Here is a 10,144-nt window from a genome sequence, read left to right on the forward strand (position 1 = left end):
CCAGTGAATAACCCTGTCAGTTTGAATCGTTCTACTCCCTGCCCCATTGTGCAAAAAAAAAAAAGGGGGGGGGGAGCGAGAAAATAAATTAGTTCTCTTTGGAAAATGACATGCCAAGTTTCAGAGTTTAAAATGAAATTATTTTTGAGTTTCCTGATCCTCGCAAAATATTAAATGCAAATCTTGTCTTCTTCTCCACCCCCAAAAAATCACTCTGATTCACGGAGACTATGAATATAAATTTTCAGCTTGAAATAACTGTTTTCTGACAAATTTATGACTGACTGAAAATAGCAGTTTTGCTGAGGAAACCCTTTCTCAACCTCCACGCCTAGCACAATGGGGTCCTGGTCCATGACTGGAACTCCTAGGCCCTATGACAACACCAGTACTAAAGGTTAGATGTATCTCATAGAGAGCAAGCTCACTAGTCTGTTAACCCTGATTTAAAAATTTTAGGTAAGATATGAGTCTTATGAGGGAGGCGGTAGATGCCCTTAAAAGCCAGACTTTCCTATCATGGTCCAGCACTTCTTAATATATGCTTCTGCTAAATCTGAAGCAGCATGTGTGCTTGATGGTGTAAGTTCAGAAGTAGGTTGAGTCTATCCGGCTCCTTGCCAGAGTAGGCGGGGCGTTTTCAGGCAGTGCCAGAGATGTGGATTAATGTGCCTCTGTGCTGTGTATGCTGCCAGCACTTGTTGGAAGCAGTTTGGTTTTTATAAAAAAAGTCAAGCTGAATGGATGATCTTTGTGCATCTTAATAGATGTTTGGCCACTCTCATTGCACAAAAGACTTTAATTGATTTTGCTTTATTCTTTCAAAGCAACCTTTACCATAATTCTGTAGGACGAGACATTTACAAATTGTAGCAGCTTGAGCATCTGAGATGGAAACTGGAATGTCTGACTCTGGGTTTAAGGACTGAGGGATTCTTTATTCCTGCATTCAGGTTTTTAAAAAGCATTCCAATTACACATGTGATTATAGCAAGCTATTGAGCAGACTATATTTGAATTGTCACTCTGGGAATAGTTTAATGCCACTGTTAGCTTAATTTACCTATTGGTAATTTATATCATGTTGGAACAAGAGAATCAATCTTAAAAAAATTGAGAACTCTGATTTGGTGCTACTGTAAATAATTTACCTACTGAGAGCCTGATACTGCAAGATACTGACTGCCCTCAACTCCTATTCAAGTCAATGGGAGTTCAGTAGCAATGTGGGGTGCCACAAAAAGGCAGAAGGCATTATCCTGCAAAATGCTGACAACCCTGAAGTCAGTGAGAGATCTGGAGGGTCCTAACAGATGCAGAATAGGAATCATATATTCCTTTGAGTCTGTACATGGAAAGATGCTGATGACTGTGACATTTTTTTTAAAACAGTGATTTAGAAACAGGTTCTGACACTGGTGTCATTATTATTTATTTGTTGTTGGTATTAACTAGGTAGTGCCTAGGAGCTCCAGTCACGGACCAAGACCCCATTATGCTAGTCGCTGTACAAGCACAGAACAAAAAGATGGTTCCTGCCCCAAAGAACTTAGCAGTGTCTTATTATCTAGGTCATCTTTTAATACAACCTAATTATTTTCCTTTTATTTCTCCTCCTACTTACTTCCCATCTAAAGTTAAATCTTTCTATCATAATCATTTCTCTACTAACCAACTGTGATATCAGCCTCTGACATCAGATGACAATAAACAAAAGCAACAGATGTAACCTTAAAAATCAAGGACCCTGTCAAGCCCTGACTTTTAAACAGAGCTCCCCTCTAAAATCACCAACTTCCCTATTTTAAAACTGATGGCCCATCAAAGCTATATTCTCGCAAATGTCCAAATAATAAAACACAGTGAAGGATTAACACAGAAAACAGGATATAAAAGGAAGGCCCTCTATAAACAGAGGATTCCCCCCTCCCAAAGCTTTATATAAAGATCCAGTAGATAAGGGATTTATATTAAACTCATTTTATACTGTGCTTTCTTGTTGTTTATAGGAAAACTTGTTTTAAGTTTCAGCTCCCATCTGTTTGCTGTTTACTTCACTCTTTGTAGAATAGAATTGTACTGTTTGGGTCTGAGTTTTAAAAAAAGATAAGTTCTCTTTGTATTAAGGGCCTGATCCAGAATGCATATACGTTAATAGAAGTCTTTCCACTGACTCCACTGGTGGTTGTGTAACCCACACACCTCCTGGGTGTGGTGCTATGTCCCCTCTAGTGGCACTGAGACCACCTAGCGATTAATGAGTCTGCTACAGCCTTAACTAAGGGCCATGTGGCTTTTAGCTCATGGAGTAGAGGCTCATGCATTTTACTCCAAAGATCCGAGGTTCGATCCCGCCCACCGATGACCAAGGTCTGTCGGGGTTACAGTGGATCAGGACCTAAATCAGTACCGGTTTATTGCGGCATGTTTTAAAATTTGGATTTTTTTTTAAATATTCAAAGACATTACATAGCTCTTTCCTATTTTGAGTAGAGAAAGATGGTTTTAAAAGTTATCTGACATTTCAGAAAATGCAAAATGATCACAATATTTTCTCTCACTTGCTTTTTCCTCTCCTACATATTACTTATGAACCTGAATTTTAAAACTGCATGGTGTTGGTTTCTGAATTCCTTTTCATTAGCAAATTACTCACTTGGAATTCTACTTTAATGTGACAGGCTCCAAATTTATTAAACTTTTCCTGAAATTACTAACTCAGAAAGATAGGACTGACTTTAAAATAAAACAAGTAAACATCTATTGTGTTCTGTATTCCTGAAATTTATCATTCACATGAGGATTACACTACAATATACAAATGTATGTTAATTAACAAAGAGAAGGTTAAGGGGTGACTTGGTTAGTCTATAAATATCTACATGGGGAACGAATATTTAATAATGGGCTCTTCAGTCTAGCAGACAAAGGTATAACACAATCCAATGGCTGGAAGGTGAAGCTAGACAAATTCAGACTATAAATAAGGCAACTTTTTTGACAGTGAGTGTAATTAACCATTGGAACCCATTTACCATGGGTTATAGTAGATTCCCCATCACTGACCATTTTAAAATCAAGATTGGATGTTTTTCTAAAAGATCTGCTCTAAGAATTATTTTGGAAGTTCTCTGGCTTGTGTTATACAGGAAGCCAGACTAGATGATCATAATGATTCCTTCTGGCTTAGAATCTATGAATTTGAATGTCCATTGTATTAACATCATAGCTGTTTTTGAATTCCACTTTATTGTTCCTGTTACAACACTGTTCTTACTGAAGTATTCCAGACTCTTCCACAGAAGCATATAAAAATATTCAAATGCTATTTTTGTTGTGTGCTGTACAACTTCTAGTATATGGCTATATATGTATCTTTTTTTATGCAGATGTTCCCGGCCTCTGATCATTGGCCCCTCTCTCAGCACTCCCCTCAATACCAGCGTATTCAGTGCTGGAAGAGAACATGCAGGGGGTATGAAAGCCTCGGTGCATAGCCAATTCATTCCTTGCCCTGCCAAATACAGTATTGGGGGGAGGGGGGACTCCACAGCACAAAAGACCCTTGTGTGGCCCCTTTGCCAATGGCTGAGTTTCATCTCCCTTGCACAGTATTCTATCCAACACTTTCCCCACATTACACTCTACCAATTTTATATTAGACATTGAATCACAGGAAAAATTAGTTGTGAAACATAAAGGTGGTTTTTCTTGTGCAGGCATCCTGTAATTAGCTAAAGTTTTCTTCTCTTCACAGCAAGATATTGATGCACAAAACAGAAAAGTTTCCTCTTTGCTGCATGTTGTTGCCAGATGTTTCCACAAAACTTAAAAACAACAAAGTTATTTGTGTGCACTGGTGTATGTGACTTCATCCCTAATGACTTCTTCAAAATGCTGCTGCTGCTCCTCCTCAATTAAACCAGTTAAGTTTCCTCCAATTTCTTTATAAAGCATTTCTATTGTCTTATTTGTCACAGCATTTCAACCATTTGTTATTGTACTATATCCGACTCTTCAGAAAGCCTCTTTAGTAGAACGTAAACCTTTTCAGGATAATCTCCAACACAGTTGAGATGTCTTCTATTTTTTTTTTTACAAAAGAAGTGCAAACTAACAAACACCTCAATGTTTTGACAATGCAAATCCTAGTGACTGCTAGATTCAGCACTCAACATTGTTCTTGTTGCTCCAGTAAAGACTATGGGCCAAATTCTTGCTGGTGTCACGAGGCACAGCTGCATTGGAGTCAATGGATCTGTCAAGTTACACCAGCCCTATGTTTTGGTTCATTAGCCAGGTATGAACTTGCATTTTGTTCACTGTACAGCTATGATGAATTTGGTGGACAGGCTCATCCTATGCAGGCTCTTGGCATTACTTGCATTTTATATTTGATTATATGATATTTTAAGTTTTATTGTGCACATTTTCCTGTCTCTGAGCAATTTCCTTTTCCTGTGATCTCACTCCTCTATTCATGCCTGATTCTGCCATTGAAAAGGGTTCAGCCGCTCACAGAATTGGACCCTTCACATCAGCACAGCTATCTGGCATGTGTGCGCGCACACAAACACACACACATTCTTCACTCTTTTGCTCCTTTTCTTTTGCAAGTATAGGGGGGAGGGATAGCTCAGTGGTTTGAGCATTGGCCTGCTAAACCCAGGGTTGTAAGTTCAGTCCTTAAGGGGGCCATTTGGGTATTTAGTGGGGGATTGGCCCTGCTTTGAGCAGGGGGTTGGATTAAATGACCTCCTGAGGTCCCTTCCAACCCTGATATTCTATGATTCATGTGTTTGGCTAACCCCATCTAATCACAGCCCTTTCCCTAGTATAGATCCAGGCTCACCTGTTTTACATCCATTTAGCTGGTTGAGTTCAATGCCAGACTTCCCACAAAAACCCCAATTCATCTCCCATTTAAAGTCCATGGAAAGACTCCTAATTTCATTTGGAGCTGAGTGATCCTTAAGGATACCTAAGGCTCCACCATGCTGGGGGGCAGAGAGAGCAGACTACAGGGCTCTGTTGGAAAGAGGTTCTAGGGAAGGTGAAGATTCTAGGGCAGAACAGGAAATGTAATCCAGAGATGCAAGATGGAGCAAACCAACAGACATAAGAGGGAACATCTTGGGGGTGAGGGGGGCAATAGAGAAGCACCAAAGTGGGTGCAGGTGGGGGCAATGGATAAAACTAACTGAGGCAGAAGGATATCAGGACCAGTGGAAGGGAGTAAGGACAGGGGAAGTCATGGAGGAAGTAAAACGGATTTGTACTAGCCTGAAAAGGATGAGGGAGAGGACCGAGAGTTGCCACTCCTTCCTCAGACACTATGACAGATCTTCTGTTTGGATACTATGGTCCCGATCTTACAGGCTGATATGCACTGCAAGACCCCTGTGCCAGCACAGAGCCCCACTGAAGTTACCCAGAAGACTGTGAATGAGCGTGCAGGATTGGAGATTCTTCAGGATACTTGTTACTGTGCTTGTGAAAACAGCGGCTGGGGAACATTCTTTTTCCGTTCTCGCTCACCTGGAAAGCTACTGATGCACGACAATGACAGGCTGACGGACATGGATGTTTATTTGAGAATTGACCTAAGGCACTTACAAACTGACAGGAAATACAATTGACCTCTTTGTAAAACAGCTGTGACCTTGAAGGTTATTGCTTGTGTAAAGCATTAATAATTGTGCAAGTCACTGCCTTTCATGGAGAGGCAGCAAATATGCATCACTCGCATTTTCATCATTTTTATTTTCACTTTGCTTTCAAGTACTCCTTCTCTTGCAAAGCCATCGGTCGTCTACTAGCAGCCCTTGGTACTCAAATGTAAATGTGTTTTGTTTGGAAGAAGCTGCTGGGTGGCCTGGAGAATTAGTGAAAGCTACTTATATTCCCTTCCCCATTCTGTTGGGAAGTATTTTCAAGCTATTCTAAGCAAAAATAATAAATTCAATCACATTTTTGAGATGATCTAGTACAATTATTAACCTGCTTCCAAGTTCAAGCTCTTCATTTTCTAAAATTCTGAATAGCACTCATATAATTTCTGGTATCTGCAAATATTTAATTAGTAAGGTTTTTTTGTGTTTGTTTTATGCTGCTTCTGCTGCTGTTTTGACAAAATGACCACTCTGTGTATTCAATCACCATGTGTTCATTTCCTATTCCTTTTACGTTGGTATATAGTTCTTGTTATTCAGCATCTGATTTTTCATTCACATTCCTGACTTCTGCAGTAATTAATAAAGGTAATGTCATCCATGCCTTATCTGAGTGCTTTAACCGTTGTCACTTGAAATACTGTTAAATCAATCTCCTACCTAATATACTCTTAGGGTCTACTTTGTTCAGATAGGATCAATCATCTGAAACTTGTCCCCCCCCCCCCACTTCTCTCCCCTCCCCTCGATGGATTGGCAGCTCGCAATTAATTCTCTGATTTCATGAAGGTTTTGGAGAAGATAATTGCTATCTTGTTTCATGAGCATCTCAGCAAATGATTTATATGAAAAACTTCAGTCAGGTTTTCTATCCTACTTCTAGCACTAAGAATGATTTAGTTCTGTCTTCAGTGGCCTCCATGTCTGTGACCCATTTGTCAGTTTTACTCTTAGAACTCCCTGTCAGCAGCTTGTAACAAAGGAATTTTCCTTTAGTATTTAAACTTATTTACATGGCAGCATTTTACTACTGTTGGTTTTCCATACTTCTAGTGTGGGTGCTACATATTTTCCCCATTATAACTCTGGGCCTACTTATCTACATTTGTTTCCATTCACATTATGCATTTTTAAACTTCAAAATTCTGTGTATTATGATCTGTGATCAATCATAAGACTCCTAGTTTTGAAGTTTAAAAATAGGGTTCTCTGTAGAGCCCAGAAAAGACAGATTTACAGTATTTTTGTTTTGTTCTTGGTGATCCACAAGAAAGTCCTTCAGTGCTTGCAGAAACCCCTTTCTGATGTTCGTTCTAGAATATTGTAAATACACACATCTTTTTCTCTGTAGATCGCAACTATATCTTTAATGGTCAAATGACCATCTAGATTAAATACTATCTACATCCATACATTACATAATGAACTTTTGTTTAATGCCCTTATTAGGCTTCCAACATTATCAATCACTATCCTTGAAATATTGTTAGTTTTAGCGTCTGAGGGAATGTATAATCACTTATTGATTTTTTGTTTTTTTGGTCTAATGTCTTGACAACTGCAAATCATTCTGATCTGTGGAATACTGTAGCAGTTCATGGAATAAGTTTGCATTCACCAGATACTAATATTTTGGGATATTTACCAGAAGTGGGCCCCAGATGGCATTACATCAGTTTTGAGAGGTTTCCAATTCTCTCACACAGAGCTATGGATTGACTTTTTTAAAGACTCTAGGCCAAATTCTTCAGTGATGTCAGTGGAGTTTTCCTGGTGTAACTGAGAGCAGAACTTGATTCCATACGAGGACACTTCATGGGGAAGCCACATTGGACGTTTGTGATCTTGCTTCTGCTTTTTAGACCCTGTTTTATAGGTTTTTTCCCCCAAGCCATTTACGACCTCTTAAGATTAAAACTTCTAAGCTTCTAGAAAGAGCTTTTCCCTCTTATTCTGATTTAACTGCTTATCCACTTGTGATTGCTGTTCTGTCTTTGGAAAAGTTTTAAGATGAACAAAAACATACTCCTTTTAGTTTAACCTTTTAAATTGCTTTTATATATCATTCTTTTATAAAATAACACAAGACATTTGTATGAAGAGTGGTGTTGTATAGATTTGATATAGTGAGCACCCAGAGGACTTAGGATGCATGTGTACCATGAATTCCACCTGGGAACTTAAAATCAAATGAGCAAATATCACCAGTATGCCTTCTGCTTAGGCTCATAGTAAATAACCAAAATATGATAGCTTTTGTGTGGCCTATGTGAAATGAGTTAGTGGTCTTAGTACAGCTCCTAAAAGACTGGCATTCACATCAGGAAAAAAGTATCCCAGTTTAAATGCATTGGAACCCACATGGGCAATCTCAGCTGAATAGAGAATCCAAGGACTGAACTGATGCGCAGTTAGAACTGCATATTTGTTCTGGTTGTGTCATCTACCCTAGATTCTCCCTCACCGCACCCCCCCCCCCATTTCCCACTTTAGCACGTGTCAGGTTTGATAGAGCAGTATTAGGAAGTGGTTCAGTGCAGGATTGGTCAGCATGCTATATACACTTCTAAAATGTAAGAATAACATTGTTACTAATCTGACCACAAGACACTTACATATATTTTCAGTTCGAGTGTAGATTAGAGGTGGTAGAGTGGTACAAAAAATAGAGTATTGTCTTTAGTCATTAGAATCACTTCTAGGTGGTTTACACTTCAAGAACCCAAGCCTTTGTGCGTTATCTGGAAATCTGAATCTGCTGTAGTCACCGTTTACATACACCGCACAGACATACTCTGAACGCTGTCACACCTCAGTAGACAATAGGAAGTGTTTGAAATTGTGTTTAACAGAGTTTAAGGCCAGAGGGGATCATTTTGATTATCTAGTCTGGTTACCAGCATAATGCACTCCATAGATGTCATCCTGTGATTCCTCCATCAATCTCTAACTTCTCATTGAGCTAGAGCATAACTTTTAGAAAGACGTCCAGTCTAATGTATTACAATTTTATACATTAGGGAAGACAAGGTTTAACCCAAGGTTGACCATGACCACCTAATCAACCCTAGTGTGTTAAAGTACAAGTCAAAATGCATTAGCTAACACATTTTTCTAGCTTAGACATGGTCTAAGAAACTGTGCAGCGCTTTGAAGGAGAACAAAGGGACAAATCATGCGTCGTTTTGCTCAATCACATTGGATAACTTACGGTAGTAAGACAAGAAGCCAGGTGAGCAAGATGTGGAAGTATGACAGCTTTATACTTCCACTACTCTGGAAGGCTTCCTGTGCATGAAGCTGTGGGCTCTGCACTAGCTCAGTCTCAGTAGCACTTGTAGCTAGCAGAACCATGAGTCAGTAATAATTTTTCCTAGCTCCATTATACACTGGAAACAGAAGTAGAGATATCCAAGTGGAGATGCAATGAATTTTTCATCTACTTTATTGTATACAAATCTGTTAAAAATTAGCTGATTTAAAAATCTGAGTGAATGCATGTGCACTACAGTGACACTAGGATAATGAGCAATATGAACTTAATATTTCAGCTAAAACAAACATGAATTTCTGCTGCTGATTTGCAACTTTCTAGCAAATTGCAAGCTTTATGAACAGTGACCTGATAACAAATACTCTGATGTTTAAAAGGTAATAAGCAAGGCATTGCACCACCTTGCAAGGTAATGCCTTGATATGCTGATCATATTATATTACAGGAAATTACATTCAGATCTACCTAAATGTCCTCTTCATTTTAAAATGAGAGATTCTTTGCTCACTGTCCTACAGTGTTGTATAATGTTGCTGAGTGATGCTCCTATATATTCTGTAAGCAAGTTAAAGTTTTGTTTCTTCTGGATAAACAGTGAAATATTGGTATATGGTATTATTAATTTCCAAAGGAATGTCCTACACCCTACAATGCAAAACCAGCTGAAAGGGCATTTTAGTGTGATGTTTTTAAACATATGTCCTTTGCTGGACAGCTTAGGAAGGTGGAAAGAAGTAGGAACTGGGGCACAAATTGTCCTCAGGGAAGGAGTGGAGCTCTGTGCTATACTGTCCCAGTTCCCTCAAGCTAGCAGATACCCATTTACATCTACTCTGTACATTTGGATTCTGGTTTTTCAGAGATGGATCTGTGTGTAGGACAAGGCAGTACAACACCTATAGCAGGGTATCAACGCATCAGCAAATTGAAGTAGGCCTTCTATGTGAAGACCCAGATGATTAACGACAATCATTCCTGATTTCTCCCAAGAATTCTAGTGCTTCACATAGCCTCTTCTATGATTTATCTGTCTAGGTTCTCATATAGCCCTCATAATATCTAAGTGCCTGGTCACCTATAAGCACCTGGTAACACATTCCTCCTAACATTCCTTCAATACTCATGGATATTGTAACTTTGTTCTTCCATTCCCACCAGTTTTTTTGCTGACAGGAAGCATGGGGCATGTGTTTTATTT

The sequence above is a fragment of the Terrapene carolina genome, unplaced genomic scaffold (assembly GCF_002925995.2).
Source record: "Terrapene carolina triunguis isolate 2854851 unplaced genomic scaffold, T_m_triunguis-2.0 Scaffold629, whole genome shotgun sequence".
Classification (NCBI taxonomy): Eukaryota; Metazoa; Chordata; order Testudines; family Emydidae; genus Terrapene; species Terrapene triunguis.